We start from the raw sequence: 17,864 nt of genomic DNA, 5'->3' as shown, positions 1-17,864 counted from the left end.
AAGTATGGGGACACCCCTTCAAATGAGTGGATTCGGCTATTTCAGCCACAGCCGTTGCTGACAGGTAGATAAAATTGAGCCACAGCAATTCATTCTCCATAGACAAACATTGGCAGTAGAATGGCCCATACTGAAGGGCTTAGTGACTTTCAACCTGACACCGTCATAGGATGCCACCTTTCCAACAAGTCGGTTGATCAAATTTCTGCCCTTCTAGAGCTGCCCCGGTCAACTATAAGTGCTGTTATTGTGACGTGGAAACGTCAAGGAGCAACAACGGCTCAGTCGCAAAGTGGTAGGGTCACAGAACGGGACCGCCGAGTACTTAAGCACGTAGCATGTAAATATCATCTGTCCTTGGTTGCAACAGTCAAAACCGATTTCCAAACTGCCTCTGGAAGCAACGTCAGCACATGAAATGGCTTTCCATGGCCGAGCAGCCGAACACAACCCTAAGATCACCATGCGCAATGCCAAGCGTCAGCTGGAGTGGTGTAAAGTTTGGTGGAGGAGGAATAATGTTCAGGGGCTGTTTTTCATGGTTCGGGCTAGGCCCCTTTGTTCCAGTGAAGGGAAATCTTAATGCTATAGCATAGAATGACATTCTAGACAATTCTGTGCTTCTAACTTTGTGGCAACAATTTGGGGAAGGCCCTTTCCTGTTTCAGTATGACAATCCCCCTGTGCACAAAGCGAGGTCCATACAAAAATGATTTGTCGAGATTGGTGTGGAAGAACTTGACTGGCCTGCACAGAGCCCTGACCTCAACCACATCAAACACCTTTGGGATGAATTGGAACGCCAACTGCGAGCCAGGCCTAATCGCCCAACATCCGTGCCCGACTTCACTAATGCTCTTGTTGAGACCCATTTGGGGATGCTGAGCGATTTAGTGCTTTTTGAGGTCAGCTCGTTTTCGTTCTATGATTTTTTTTTTTATCACGGTTTTCAATTACAGTTTAGATTTTTTTTTTAATGCACTATGCATTATATGGGTTGAATGCTGTAACAACACAGACTAAAAAATTTATAAAAGTCCCATCATGGCAGTGTCTGCCCATCACTTATTAACATTACTTTCCTTTAATAAAACATTTCAGTTGTGTAAATTACCTTTGTTTTATTTGATTTCTTTATTATTTCATTCCAAGTCATCTCATCTCTATAGAGCTGCTGCCTATGCTGTCTGACGAAATCACTATTTTTAGTAGTTCTTCAGAGTAAACAAGGCATACTTTTTTGACTGCTGAATACCAACTATCAATAATTTCCATAATGTATTTTCAGGTAGAGATACCTCATGAAGCAACTGCTCTCTATCCCTCTCGATTGGCATTCTTCTGTCACTTTAACATAGCAGGCGTAAAAGAAACACAGACCGGACAAGTAGGCGCGCAATCGATTATGGTCATTGTAGTTAATTACCATATTTTTTGCGCAAACTATATATAATATTGGTCTCCTTACTACATCGCACAGTTTGAGCTTGATCTCTAGAGAAACTGCGCAGTGTGCTATTGAGCTCACAGAAAAAAACGAACAAAATGGAATGAAATTAATTTAACCAACATTGGTCAACTTCAGTTAATTGCTACGCCATTATAGTACACCTCCTTTTATTTATTCTGTTTGAATCCCCATAAGTTCTCCTGTCCTTTACGACAATAGAAACACAAAGGAGAACAGTTTGTGAACCTGTTTATAGTCTCTGTCTGTTTAATCTCTGACTGTGGCCTCTGACCAAGTCGGGTATTGCTATCCCTTGGGAACCATAAATTGAGCCCCTGGATCTGGATCTGCAGGGAAGTTTGGCCAACAGAGATGTAAAACAATCCGTACCCTAAATCACAATAGCCCCAGTAAATTCCCTGGAGTGAGGCTTCTGGGTTGTGCGGCAGGAAGCAACTGCTTATTTGGCCCTCTAATTAGCCACCCCACATGGGAAACGAGCTGGTGAAGTTACAGGCAGAGATTGAGAGAGAAATCACAAGGAGTCTCTTTTGACAATGTTGATGACAAATTAGCCACAGCTAAACCAAGATCTCTGTATGTGCCACTCAAGCCATTGTAAATGCCACAAACAGGGGAGCAATTTGGATTCTCTTGTGTGTGCAATGAGACAGATCAGTTTAGTAGGCCTAGATTGAGGATGAGGAAAGCAATTTCAGTCCAAATCTTGATCTACAGTATGTGTGTACTGTATACAGAGTGCTCCTCAACCACATTCAAAGAAGATTGCGCAGAAGTGTATAGCACATAAGATGTCAAGATAATCAGAATAAATCAACTGTTTTCTAATTACAAAGCACCATGTCAGATAAAAGAAGAAAATGCCTAGGGATCGCTTTATTTGGATAGTCCCATATAGATGATCTACAGATGGTCATACTATCAACAAACTGTTGATAAGCAACTGCTTGCTAAGGTTATGATTAGGGCTAGGTTTAGAATAAGGGTTAGGGCTAGGGTAAGGGTTTTCTTAGGGTTAGGATAAGTGTTGACAGTTATTGAACATCTACTGAACATCTACAAACCATCTACTTGGCACTATCCAAATAAAGTGTTACCAAAAACACATTTTATAAGTTTAACTTTACAGTGGCATTCATGTTGCATGATCACAATCCTCTGTGTAAAATGGTCCTCTAGCCTGCACTGTTTGATGGTGGTGTATTGTCCCTGGCAGGTCATCCCTGCGTCATTGAAGACTGAGGTTTCTGACCAAACTCGAATCAAAGAGCCAAGGAGCTGCAGCTGGTTTTCCAAGGTGGTTTTTGTTTAGGTTTTTTGGCCTTTCTGACTCCGCTACTGTTGATTGTTGGCAACATAATTTATTTCAAAGCGTCTGAACTATCAGGCCGGTTTGAGAACAAAGCACTTTGTGGACAATGGCACTTTCACAGTATCCATATTAGGACAGCCTCAAAGTCAATGACATCAACTCCTGTGTGACTGACATGTCAGAGTGGTATTGACAAACTCCTTGGGACTCTGAGGCTGTCCTAATATGGACACCATACAGTTTGATGTTATTTAGTGGTGGCTTATGCAAAGCAAGATGGGACACACAAGATCTGTTTATTTGCTGGGGAAAAGATGGCTTTGGAGTTTCAAGCTGTGTTTGGAGCACATTTCAAAACAGCACACAGATCTGAAAAGATCACATTTGCTTACGCTCCCAGTTTGGAAGAACTGACATTTCTTTTATGTTTTTTTTCTCTCTCCAGATTGAATGCAGAGCTACTCCTCATTTTGGTTTTATTTTCACTGTTCATCTGCACGTTTGATTAATTCATTACATGTCTGGATGAGCTTACATACACTGACATGCTATGCTTGTAGTGGTCACTGCCACTAGGAATTTGCTGGCTATTGAATGAAAACTAAATTATTTCCTTTATTTTCTGATTTAACTTATAGTATGTACTTGTCATCGTTATTAGTTATATAAATAAACAGATTCCTGAAAGTGCCTCTGCCAGCACTCCAGAGTTGTCTTCTGCACGTTTCCATCATGGAGGTCCCTGTTTTTCTCAGAACATCACCAACACACCACTACCTCCACACCACGCTGAAACATCTCTATCCTCAGCTAGTCTGCAGATAAGCCGATTAGAAGTTCCTTCCACAGAAGCTGTTTTTGAAGTTCCAGAGCTATCGGACCAGAGAACTAGGAGGGATTTTTCTTGTCTGGGATTCAGCCACCAAAGCAGTCTTTTTCCTAAACAGGCCTTTCAACGCTGTAAGGATTTACATGAGGGCGCATATCATGATTTAGGAAACGGGGGAGCTCATGCAATGCTCTCCTGTGCTTTACTGCCAGGATGCAAAGAGAAACACCTCCTTAATATTTAAATTTTAGTCATTTAGCAGACACTCTTATCCAGAGCAACTTACAGTAGTGAATGCATACATTTTTCATACATTTCATTTCATGCGTTTTTTTTTGTACTGGCCCCCCGTGGGAATCAAACCCACAACTCTGGCGTTGCACACACCATGCTGGCATTGCAAACACCATGCTCTACCAACTGAGCCACAGGGAGGCCAGTTTACTTTCTCCTCCATCCTTTAAATGGTGTGGGGGTGCAGTTGGGGGATAGGAGAGTATGTGTGAAAATACCCATCCCCCCATTGCGCATAAATCTTCCACATAAATTCAGATCCGAGAGAGGATACTCACGAGTGTGAGAGGATCCCTCTCAGGAATGTCTGCAACAATAACAAATGAAGTACTGTTGGCTACTCCAAGAGGTTAGAGCAGGGAAAGCTTCATATCCTCTGGCTGGAGCAGATGTTCCTTTCTTTCATGTTTACCATCAAAAGAATAAACAAATGAGCAAACTCTTAAATGCTATACTAGTATTCAAACTGTATACTTGCCCACTGATTGGTAACAGAGGTAGTTTAATGAACCACACGTGTGACGAGTAACCCTGCCTGGAATCTAAACACTTAGCTCCCTGAGCTAATGCTTAAGCATTAGCTCAACAGGTTAACACAGTCGTGTAGTGCCAACCCAGACTCAAACCAAGAGAGTCACATTGGTGCTGTCACTGATTCAATCAATTGATGCCTGTCAGCTGCTGGGTCTCTGTGGTTGAGGAGTAAGTCAAAAGGGATGACATTTTAGGGGCTTGGTGAACCATGCTCTTTTATGAATAACCTTATATGAGTCCTGAAGACTTGTGTTAGCTCCCTGAGCTTATGCTTAAGCTCAGCAGGCTAACACAGTCTTGTGGCATACAGATGTCCCAGGTTCACCATGTTGGTCACACTTACTCAGAAAGCATAAAAATAAATTGATGATGCATGGTGTGATGTCCCACAAAGAATCATTGGCCTGCTTCAGGGAATCCTCAAGGAAAATCGGTGTAAACACAAACAGGGAATGACAGAAAGACTGAGTTTCTCAGAATTACAGCTGTGCATCTTCAGAGGGTTCACCTAGCTGCTGCATTATGGATTATTTGTCAAACAATTACTAGTACGTTTTTCTGAGACAGGGTAAAACTTTACATGAAGTTTCTCTTGTGTAGTAATGCTGTAATTAGTGTGGTAAAAACATTGTCGTTAAATACTGGTCATTTTCATTTAGTTTATTTCTATGTTATGATCTGGCTCAAAGGCTATAACGGATCAAGTGTAATGTAGTTACATATGATATACTTGTAAGTATCATGTACCTACCTAGGAGCAAGCAACTTAATGTAAAATGAAACCTGTGCCTACATTTGTTCATATTCTTTGCTAGCAAGTGAGTTATTAGCCCAGTTATGGCTAATTTCTAGTCAGCAATGGGGGAGTGGTTGCTTCCTACAAGAGCACAAAATGTGCACATTTCTAGCCACCTTTGAAAAGCAAGTCAGTCTTAAAGGGGCAGTTTTGTATTTTGCGACAGGCTTGATAAAGATAAGTAGCCAGTAGGCAGAGGGTAGCATAATTTGTCTGATTCCCTGTATAAATGGTGTTGGAATAACAGTGAATATTATTTTGGAAAATGGTTTCTTGCATCAAACAACACAACATTTTCAGTCACCTCCTTGTCTGAAGGACAAGTGGATAAACAGGTTAATGTCAAGCCCTACTGTTTGTTTCAAAATTCTGATGGAATGTAGGCCTACGTTGAACACAACACATTGGCTGCTACTATAGACTGAATAGCTATTTCCATGTTAAAATGTTGTCGTGACTGGGAGACCCATGAGGCAGCACACAAGTGGCCCAGCGTTGTCTGGGTTAAGGGAGGGTTTGGCCAGCCCGGGTTATCCTTGTCCCATCACGCTCTAGCAACTCCACTCATGTGGCAGGCCGGGCACAACACACGCTGACACCATCGCCAGGTGTACAGTGTTTCTTCCGACACATTGGTGCGGCTGGCTTCCGGGTTAAGCGAGCGTTGTGTCAAGAAACAGTGCGGCTTGGCGGGGTTGTGTTTCGGAGGATGCACGACTCTCGACCTTCACCTCTCCTGATTGGATATCACAACCAATTGGATATCACGAAATTTTGGAGAAAATGGGGGTAAAAATGTATGTCATGAGATGCATTTTCTCCATTGTTTTATTTGTTAGGCCACTCTGATAGGCCTACGTTATGATTAAATAGCCACAGTAGCTTACTTGGCCACTGTTATAACTGTAACTTAAAGCGGGTACAGTCTCAGTGTTCACAGTAAACGCATGCCAGAAGTTGCACAGAATTTTCACAACGTTCAAGTTGGCGCTCAGGAGACCTTAAATTTGATCAGTGGAACATTTTGTATTATGAAAAACAGCTCAACTCCATTACCACAGGTATAAGCATAAGTTAATGTAAACTGTAATATTTTACTACTTTAAATGAGACTGTATTACCAGACTTGCATTATGGTCTCACTTTCCCTCAAACTCTGGGAAAGGATGCCCTCAACTGGTGACAGAATGAGCCCAGGCATTTTATTAGATATTCTTTGACTCAGGGATGATGCCAAAGTGACTGAAAAGCTTGCATTTGAGCTGCAAAACATATGCCACTTAAAGTACAGTATATTAAAACTATATTATAGAGTATATTAGGGGATTCTACTGAGTCACCATATACTCAAAACCATAACTTGTGGAACACCAGTCGCTATAGTACAAGTTCACTTTGACACCCAGACAGACCCACAAAATGGACCTGCTGTTTTTGGCTCAGGCTAAATGTTTGCATCAATCCATTTATTCAGTGCACATAGATACATGATGACGTTCTCTTTTGGCACTCCCAGGACTGTGGCGTACCCACTTGAGAGCCATTACACGCTACATTTGGAGGCCATTCACACCGCAGAGACGTTTCACAAACCACTGTTCAGGGCAGCCACATTAAAAAGAGACACTCATTAAATGGCCATTACGAGTACAACCAGAAGCCTACGACGTGCCAGAAAAAGGCCCCGGGTTGCGTGCATTAAGAGTGTTGTGGGAAGCTTCTGTACATAAATACCAAGGATAATGTGGCAGCAGAGCTCAAGCCAGATTGTGCCATCGAATATATTGTGCTGTGTAATTGCTTGGGCATGGGGCATGTACTTCTTAAACTTGGCTGGCATCGTATACTGACATAGCCTACTGTATGCTGTTTGGGTAGTTGTTACCTTGACTTGTCCACTGCTAGTTGCTAGGCGGAGGGAATGAACACTTGATGTTGAGTAAAATTGTAGTTGTCATTGACTTTTCATAATTTAAAGGTGCATTATGCAACAATTCCACCTGCAAATAGCCAAAAATGACAATAATATATCTGTGGTAGTAAATAAACAAAATTCCTTGATATCAATTACATTTTTAATTCAGTTACTCAAAATAATTTCCATTTATTCAATACATTAGCTGTTTTTCATGAATTGAACTAAAAACTTCTCACATGGAATCAGATACCCCAACCCTGCATGTCCTTGAGTCCTCACAGACTCGTAACGCATCTGCACTCAAGCTGCTATCCTTTCAAAGGAGGAAAGAAAATAATTAGGGCCCAGTTATTTAAGCCACTTCATGTGCCCATCAGGGGCATACACTATGAAAACACAGCTGTGGCCTCAGAGTCCTGTGGAAGGGCAGTCTCTACTGTGGGGGCCCGAGCATCCGTCTGTTTGAGGGGGCCAAATTCCTCCACCATGTCGTCTTGACTCAGACAGTTTGTTTTATTTACTCTCCGATCACATGCCGCTCAGCCTCCATGACTTTGGGAGATACAATTAACTCCCCAATATCCCTTCTAAGTCTCTTCTATCTGCAGATGTGAAGGAGTTTATTTGTATTAGGTGGGCCTTGTTTTCCCCAGTTGCATGGAAGCAGTGTTTCTCAACTGCAGTCACGTGGCCCGTGTCATGCGGGGTGACAGCTCACTCCTGTGGCTCCGCTCATCATATGTGCTCATCCCTGCTCTTTTTATGCCCTGAACTACTGGTGTAACGTTCAGTCCCCACACTCAGGTTTGAACAATAATACAAATGTAGAGATATCAATATATATTTGAGTCTATAGGCTCAGTTATTTTTAAGCATGGTGAATGCAACAATGATAACAATGTCTTTCCTGCACTGGCCACATACACTGAACATCATGTTGGTAAATATAAGTCCATTTGGATTTTCTGCTAGTGTCTGCTAAATGACAATACTGTGTATTATGTTTTAAACTTCTTTGTGTGCCAAGGATTTGCCCAGTCAATTCCAAATCTCAACGTAAACCAACAGTAGTTTTGAAGTATGCATGTCTGGTGCCACTTCCAAATGCATGCTAGTCCATCTTCAAAGAGAGACTCAAGTAGGTTCCACTGTTTGACTAGATGTAGGGAGGCGTGCCTGACAGAGTAGATCCACAAACATTAAGTCTTTACCCCCCTCCCCTTTGCCTTCGAGGGCCACCGTGTCACTTCCTCCTGGGAACTGGAAGTAATACAATCCCTTCAAGTTTACCCACCTGTCTCTTGGCCTCTGTTGTGCGCCCCGTGCATCTGACCGAGACGAGACAGAGACCACGGAGGCCAAGGAGGCCACGCTACGTTGATGTTGATTCAGCTTCCTCTTGTCCTAGCGCTCCCTCTGGAAGTTTTTGTAATGGGAGGGTGGAAATGAAAGGGGGGAATGGTGGTTTGGAGTGGTGGGGAGCTGGGGTTGTCTTTTGCTAGTCAGGGTCGTGTTCAGTAGGCTCAAATTATAGGGAAACGGTCTGAAATGGGGAGGTACAATCTTAACTTTGTCAATAAGACATTTTCAGTTGCACATTTTGAAAAGTTGTTTGTGTTCTAATGAATATAACCCTGGAGTTCCTAGCAATCCTAGGTCTTCTGGAACACCAATCTACCACAATGACCACCTGCTCATTTCACTGAGGCATCAATGGAGGAGAAGAGCGAGGACAGGAGCAGCTGCAATCATACACACGTATGTTCAAACGGTAATAGTACGATTATGCTGCAGAGAGCAAGGCTTAAGAAAACATACACAGACACCCTTTGATGTCCACTGGGAGCTTGCCGATGTGTGGCCCAAAGTGCATATACAAAAATGTTGGGTGGGTCTAAACAAATAATCATGAAGGTGGTAGTCATACAACCTGAGAACCAACAATACATTTTCTTCTTCATGTCAGTGAGCTAAATCCTTTGATAGAAAGACGTATCTGGTTCTTCTCAAGGTTTCTTCCTTCTAGTGAGTTCCTCTGCCACTGCTTTCTTTTTGGGGGTCTAGGCCAGGAAACTGTAAAGCACTTTGTGACATATATTTGTTAAAGGGGTTATAAACACAATTGTATTGACTTCTGTCCCCATAGCTATAAATGAAGTTACATAAATGTACTGTAGTATGGCTGCGTTTTGACAGGCAGCCCAATTCTGATAATTTTTTCATTCATTGTTCTTTTCACATATCAGATCAACTCTGTAAAAGATCTGATGTGAAAAGATGTGATTGTGTGACGATCGTCGTAGAGAGGAGACCAAAGCGCAGCGTGGTAAGTGCTCATGATACATTTTATTATAACTCAGAACACTAAACAAAACAACAAAAAGGAAAACGAACGTCACATTCTGCAGGCTTACACTGAGCTGTACAAAAACAAGATCCCACAACTGAAGGTGGGAAAAAGGGCTGCCTAAGTATGATTCCCAATCAGAGACAACGATAGACAGCTGCCTCTGATTAGGAACCATACTCGGCCAAACACAAAGAAATATATGACATAGAATGCCCACCCCATATCACACCTTGTGTCACGTCCTGACCAGAAAAATAGGTTGTTTGTTATTGTAGTTTGGTCAGGGCGTGGCAGTGGGTGTTTGTTTAGAGTGTTTCGGGGTTTGTTGGGCTATGTTCTTGTTAGTCTATTTCTATTTTAGTTCTAGTATGTCTATTTCTATGTGGTGTTTATTGGGTTGACCTTCAATTGGAAGCTGCTGCTCCTCGTTGCTTCTAATTGAAGGTCCTATTTAAGAGGGGTGTTTTTTCTATGGGATTTGTGGGTAGTTGTTTCGTGTATAGCTGTATGCCTTACAGGACTGTTTGTCGTTTTTGTATACGTGTGTTTTGTTTTGTTTTTCCTTCTTTCTGCCAATAAAAAAGAAGATGAGTATACAGACTCCCGCTGAATTTTGGTCCACTTTATACGACGCTCGTGACACCCTGACCTAACCAAACAGAGAAAAACGTCTCTCAGGTCAGGGCGTGACAGATTGTCAAATCAGAGCCATTCATCTGCTTCATATCAATTAATTAGATGCCTGATGCTGCATTTACACTGTGAAGGCCTATTTTACCCATCAATCCAGACAACAAAACTACACCTGTGATGTCTCTGTGCCTGTAGTAGCAACAAACACTACTGCTGTGACCTGGTCATGACAGGGAGGTAATAAGGTGTGAAGAGTAACATTTGGGTCTTGTTTATTACAAGTGTGAACAAACCCATTAAAACCTGATGGTGGTTGGTAAACAGAGTTTCTTTCAACACGCTAAACAGCAGTCACGGCTTTTGGACTGAGAGAGCAGCCGCTGTTTCCAATCAGGGCTCCAATTTCACGCACAACTCGACGGGACAGGCCTTTGACGAGAGATGGGTCTGGCTCCCAAATATGTCTTCAAACTGGGCTGATTGATCATGACATGGCCTCCGATGCCTCGTTTGGAAATGCATTCGCTGATAACGCACATGAGGGAAGTTCTTGGATAATGCGCCTGCTCTGACTGACCTCAGGGAAAAAACTTGATCCTCGCGGTCTTGCCACATGGTTTCAATAATCCATCTCTGATATAGGTCCATCTAATAACACTGGCTCACTGAAGTACACTGAGTGTACAAAACATTATGATCCCCCCTTTTGCCTTCAGAACAGCCTCAATTCGTCGGGGCATGGACTCTACAAGGTATCGAAGGTGTTCCACAGGGATGCTGGCCCATGTTCACTCCAATGCTTCCCACAGTTGTGCCAAGTTGGCTGTTGGATGACCTTTGGGTGGTGGACCATTCTTGATACACAAAGGAAACTGGTAAGTGTGAAAAACCCAGCAGCGTTGCAGTTCTTGACACACTCAAACCGGTGCGACTGGCGTTCAAAGGCACTTCAATCTTTTGTCTTGCCCAGTCACTGTCTGAATGGCACACATACAAAATCCATGTCTCAAATGTCTGAAGGCTTAAAAATCCTTATTTAATTTGTCTCCTCCCCTTCATCTATGAATGATGTGGATTTAACAGGTGACATCAATAAGGGATCATAGCTTTCACCTGGATTTAGCTGGTCAGTCTGTCATTGAAATATTCACTCTGTATATTGTGCATGTAAAGTGTACGTAACGAAATGCAACTCAATTGACTGTTGTATTGTGTCCATATTAGGACAACATCACACGTCCAAGGATGTTGAGTTATTCAGACGTACCAGAACAACTTTGAATAGAGCAAATTTGACTACAGTTGAAATCGGAAATTTACATACACTTAGGTTGGAGTCATTAAAACTCGTTTTTCAACCACTCCACAAATTTCTTGTTAACTAACTATAGTTTTGGCAAGTCGATTAGGACATCTACTTTGTGCACGACACAAGTAATCTTTCCAACAATTGTTTACATACAGATTATTTCACTTATAATTCACTGTATCACAATTCCAGTGGGTCAGAAGTTTACATACACTAAGTTGACTGTGCCTTTAAACAGCTTGGAACATTCCAGAAAATGATGTCATGGCTTTAGGTCAGGTCTTCCCTGTGGCTCAGTTGGCAGAGCATGGTGTTTGCAATGCCAGCATGGTGTGTGCAACCCAGGGTTGTTGGTTCAATTCCCACGGGGTGCCAGTACAAAAAAAAATAAAAAATGCATGAAATGAAATGTATGCATTCACTACTGTAAGTCGCTCTGGATAAGAGCGTCTGCTAAATGACTAAAATGTAAATGTTTAGAAGCTTCTGATAGGCTAATTGACATCATTTGAGTCAATTGGAGGTGTACCTGTGGATGTATTTCAAGGCCTGCCTCTTTCATGGGAAAATTAAAAGAAATCAGCCAAGACCTCTGAAAAAAAATTGGAGACCTCCACAAGTCTGGTTCATCCTTGGGAGCAATTTTCAAAAGCCTAAAGGTACCACGCTCATCTGTACAAACAATAGTACGCAAGTATAAACACCATGGGACCATGCAGGCGTCATACTGTCAAAATGTATCCGAGACAAGACCAATACACTCTATATGTGGTCTCGAGACCGGACTTGAGTACTACAACACTGTCGTATCGTTATCATTTTGGTAATTCAGGTTTTTTGTTATAAGTTAAGGGAGACAGGAGTGACCATGCCAAAATCATGGTTTGTCATTTAAAAAGAGGGAGAGAAAACAAGATTTTCGATCCAAAAACAATCTAAATGAACAGAAACAGTTTGTTTTATGTATACAGAAAAAGGTTACTTGGTATGCAGGAACTTTGCCGTCCTACTACCTACATTTTCATGGCCCTTCATCTCAGTGTTACTGTATTTGTCACGGGTGTCGTAGGGTGTAGACCAAAACGCAGCGGGAAAATGTATACTCATCTTCTTTTATTAAAGGACAAAGAAGGAAAACCAAAACGTATACAAAAACACGACGACAAAGAACAGGCCGGTAAGGCACAAAGCTATACACAGCAACAATCTCCCACAAAATCCCATAACAAAAACACTCCTAAATATAGGACCTTCAATCAGAGGCAACGATAGACAGCTGCCTCCAATTGAAGGCCCCAATCCCCATTACCAAAACATAGAAATACAAACACCTAGAAAGAACATAGAAAAACTAACATAGAACAATAACCAAAACCCTGGACTAATAAATCAAATACCCCTCTACATACATAACCCCCCCGAACTATATAAACCCCCTACATGACCCCCTCTACATGAACACATACACAAACACACCCTGAACCACATAAAACAAATACCCCCTGCCACGTCCTGACCAAACTACAATAACAAATAACCCCTTTACTGGTCAGGATGTGACAGTATTCCATCAGATGCGTGACTACAAATGCCTGGCTTGGAAATATGTCAAACAATGTAGTAACTTGTAAAATTGTACCCCTCCTCTCAGCTATTGAGACCTCCTTCGAAGAATCAGATAGGCCTTATCTGTTCAAAGTTACGTTCGTGGGGCCCTATAATGATGCCGTTCTGCGTGAATGCCTGCCTGAGAAAACGGAGACAAGTCGGTTGCCTTCGGTGTGAACTACCAAGGAGCCAGGTGGCATAATTGCAGCTTAACCGTTGCGTTTGAGTGATTGGAAATGTTCAAGGGTGCACGCTAGAGTCAAGGGGGAAAAACTGCTGAAATATCAGCCGATCTCCACAAAGTCTGCAAACAATTAAAAAAGTTGCTCTTTTTATTTTTCGAAGGCCGCGAAATTGTGTTTACCTAAAATAATGGCGGTGTGTGATGGTCTTTGTTTTCTTGTCGCTTTCTCAGGTCGGCCGAGCACTTTGTTTCCCTCGCAGGCTGCCAAGAAAATTAGGAACATTCGTGTTTAGGACTTAAGCAGTGTGTAATGCTACGGGTGTCTAAGCCAGTAGAACCAACCCAAAAATGTATATAGCCGTTTCATTTCCATGCACATGCAGTCTTTCCCTAAATGTTTTATGGAAATTAAAATAGCTGGCGCACACAACTGTTGGGCATTGTAGTAATCAATTCCGATACACTGAGTGTACAAAACATTAGGAACACCTGCTCTTTCCATGACAAAGCTGGATTCACCTGGTCAGTCTATAAGCTATGATCCCTAATTGAAGTAACTTGTTAAATCCACTTCAATAAGGGGAGGAGACAGGTTAAATAAAGATTTTTAAGCCTTGACACATGTATTGTGTATGTGTGCCATTCAGAGGGTGAATGGGCAATATAAAATATTTAAGTGCCTTTGAACGGGGTATGGTGGTAGGTGCCAGGCGCAAGGGTTTGAGTGTGTCAAGAACTGCAGCGGTGCTGGGTTTTTCCTGCTCAACAGTTTCCCGTTTGCATCAAGAATGGTCCACAACCCAAAGGACATCCAGTCAACTTGACAAAGCTGTGTGAAGCATTGGAGTCAACATGGGCCAGCATCCCTGTGGAATGCTTTCGACACCTTGTAGAGTCCATGCCCTGACAAATTGAGGCTGTTATGAGGTCGAAAGGGGGTGCAACTCAATATTAGGAAGGTGTTCCTAATGTTTTGTACACTCAGTACGACTCGCTCTGTAAAGGTGCAACATTGCGGTCGGTTATTAATGGTGTTTTCCCTTGTGTACCTGTGTTTACTTGGTGCAATGTTTGATGTTAGCTCTTGGTTACATGTTATATATAAACCTTCTATGAGCTGCCATCTCTAACAAGCCTCATATTCAGACTTGATGCATTGCTACGTTCACAACTCATGCCACTGGCATCTGGCCGGGAGCAGAATTTTATATATATATATATAGGTATTTTACGGATGATATATCACCTCGTGTCGAAATTTACAGTATTAAGCAAGGCTGCCTTCTCGTCTTGTAAATGCTTTTTTTAGGCTGGATCATGTTGTTGTATTGTATTGTTGTATGTTTTAATTCTGTAATGTATTGATTGTTGCTGCCTTCTTGGCCAGGTCTCCCTTGAAAAAGACTGGGTCTCAATGGGCTTTTCCTGGTTAAATTTCTCTCGGTCTGAATGGGCTTTTCCTGGATGAATTTCTGATTTGGAGCTTAAAATATGAGAAATATAGGAATCCTTTTTGTCGTTTAACTTCAAGGTTCAGGGTGAGGGCAGTGGCCTTAAATCATCAAGCACTAGCACTAGTGATGTCAACAGAATTTGAAAGTAACACAATCAATGAGACTTTACACCTCGTAGCTTGCCATAACTCAGTTTTTCCATCTTTTTGTGGTGCATCCTATCTTATCGATCATTGCATGAGCAGGCTTAGCCACGGCTGGCAAAACACAAACTGACATTCAACATTTTGTACTGGCATCCTGTCTGTGTTGAAGTAGCTACTTTATTTTGTCCATATATCAAGGTAAAAATGAGTCATAGAGATGTGTGATTGATACGATGGCTCCCATATTGGCTGTAGACGTATTCCGCCACAGAGCTGTAGCTTGTCAAGTGCAATTTAGGAGGCTTGGCGTGAAGTTCAGACTGTGAGCCACAGATGACATTTCACCCCAGGCTGTTCCCCTCTCACATACCCTCATGTTGTGCCCACTTCTGCTCAAGTCTATTGGCACAGGATGTGGATGTTAATCATGGGTAAATCAGGACTTAGTTGATGGTAGAACTATCACTGAAATGTTCAATGGTCATTTTTAACAGAAATGTCTTCAAATTCCACTGTATGCTGTCTTCTAACATAACGTGGCGGACAACCCTGTTGTGTGAATTTCACTACAGATGAATAACTGTTTTAGCAAGGTCAGAACTAAATTTGATTCATGGTGAATAATTAGTTCACCTAACTCCCTATGACCACTGTGAGACTAACAAACATGTATCAGGAGTCAAGAAACACAAAATGACAAAGACAAACTCTCCCAAATTGTGTGACAGGGATAGGGAGGGTAAAGGTCAGCACTTGTGTCATGAGTAGATACAGGGTGAGCATCTGTCTTGGGCCCTGGAAGACCTTCACACACAAACAATTCTGGAGTTTGTCACCAATCTGGGTCCCTTCCAACTGGCTCACAAACAAAGTGCTGGGGGAGATAGACATTTTGGTGATAATCTCTTTCCTTATGGGTTCACTTTCGTTTGAGGGTTTCTATTCCAGTACCTGGATTGTCTTTTGAATGTGTTTATTTTTTTATCCACCATCGGTCATTCATACATTTTCCTGGATTCAAAATAAAGCTCTATAAATTCCCAGATCTTTAAAAGAAGAATAACAATAAACATTTTTTCTTATGAACAAGTGTCTATTTAGGCTGTTAATCACAGCATTAGTATACTTTGGCTGAGCCTCCCTGATAAAATAAACAGAACTTATACTTTGAAAAGTTGGAGATATCACTAATTTCTTCAAGATCGATATGCTGGTCAAACCAAACTGAGTGATTTGGGAATTACGTGGTGTTCCTGACAAGTTTATTGGAAGAGCACTGGGAAAGAGGAGCATCATCCACTGCAGCAAGGAAAAGCTGGAGCACCACGATGGATGCTACAGAGTAATGAAACCACTTTCATGGCACTGTTTATGTATTTCCTCTATGTGCAACTTTACTCCATTACTAATAGAAGCCACAATATGTTCTTTCAGCAAGTCTGAGGATCCTGGAAATATTGTTTCATTTGCACAGCAGCATGTGCTGAGTGGAGTATTGATGTTTGATTGGGAAAGGATGAAGGCAGGAAGGGATGAAGGGCAGTTGCAATTGAGGTATGGTGATGGATGTAGGGAGTTACAGATATGAATGGATGAAGGGAGGTTGGAGGGATGAATATAAAGAAAAACCGAGGTTAGATAGGTGGATAGAAGAATATGGTAGGTTTGAGGGATGGATAAATATATGGTTGAATGTAGGTAAAATGGTATGATAGATGAATTACGTTTGGGTAGATAGTGGGGAGGATGGTTGGATGTAGAGAGCTTATATGATGCAGTGGCTGCTTATTTGGAAAAAAATGACTTTCTAATCAAGCTGTTAGGAATTGCGCTAAATAACAATACGGCACCTATGTGTATTTGTTTACATCTCGCATCAGCAAGCCACACGTAAATAATGCCAGAATACAAGCTTATATGTGTAGTTTCTTTTGTACAACTCTGTGCTGGATTTGCCAAAAGTTTCGAAACACTAAGATCATCTATCGTCCATTTAGTTTCAATGGAATTAAGTTGGCCTTAGTGCTACGATGCTTTTGGCAACCCAGGCCTGTCCTGTCCTCCTTATACATAGCTGCATATTACTTGACAGGCAGCTAAACACCCTCTCTCATCATTAAGACTCAGGAGACAGGATGTCCGTTTGTCCTATGGTTTATTAACTAGAAAAGGGTGAAACTGAGACAACACAATAATCACTGAAATTGACACAAAATAACATGTAAATGTATCGAAATTCACCAAAATAACCATCCACAACCTCAGGTAAGTAGTTAAAGAATGTGTTACGTACCAACAATGCTATCAAAAGGCATATGACTTGTAGATTGATGGAGATAAAAGGTACTATGCAGAATATTCTTCCATTAGAGAAACAAACTTCATTTTTACTGTGGTCACCTGACAGGTAAGGTCAAAGTCACTGCAAGGAAAAATACTGCTTATAGAAAACCCACAGCAGGGGGAGACTAACACACCCAATTGGAAATGAATACTCATGTAACAGAACAAACTCCACTGTGAAATGTGCCTGCTATAGTATCCTTACTAGCCTTAAACGTTTAAATCCATTCTTGACTAATGAAAAATCTCCCTATTTTATGCCTAAACCAGGCATGTAGGCAACAGTATGTGAGTTCATTCAATCCTTTGATTGAATGGAAAAGCCATCAATTGCAACTGCAAGAGATTATCTGTTCATTGTCCCCTGGGCTATGTTATATATAGGTTTCTATAGAGGGCTTTTTTTTTTACCAGAGTTTAAACTGAGGTCAATGGCGCTAGATTTACACTCTCCTTGGGTTTCAGTCAGGACGAGGAAAGCATTAAACACACTACATTTGCCTCACCTGTATTATGCTGTTCTTTGAAAACATAATCAATATTGAGGATTTTCCAAGAGGTCAACACGCAGACTAATATTATCTTTAAGAGAGAACTCAGAAATATTTCTCTACCTCTAATCAATGCAGCGGCAGCGTAGCCTAGTGGTTAGAACGTTGGGCTAGTAACTGAAAAGTTGCAAG

Source organism: Salmo trutta, chromosome 25 (assembly GCF_901001165.1).
Source record: "Salmo trutta chromosome 25, fSalTru1.1, whole genome shotgun sequence".
Taxonomy (NCBI): Eukaryota; Metazoa; Chordata; class Actinopteri; order Salmoniformes; family Salmonidae; genus Salmo; species Salmo trutta.
This window is presented reverse-complemented; position numbering follows the sequence as displayed.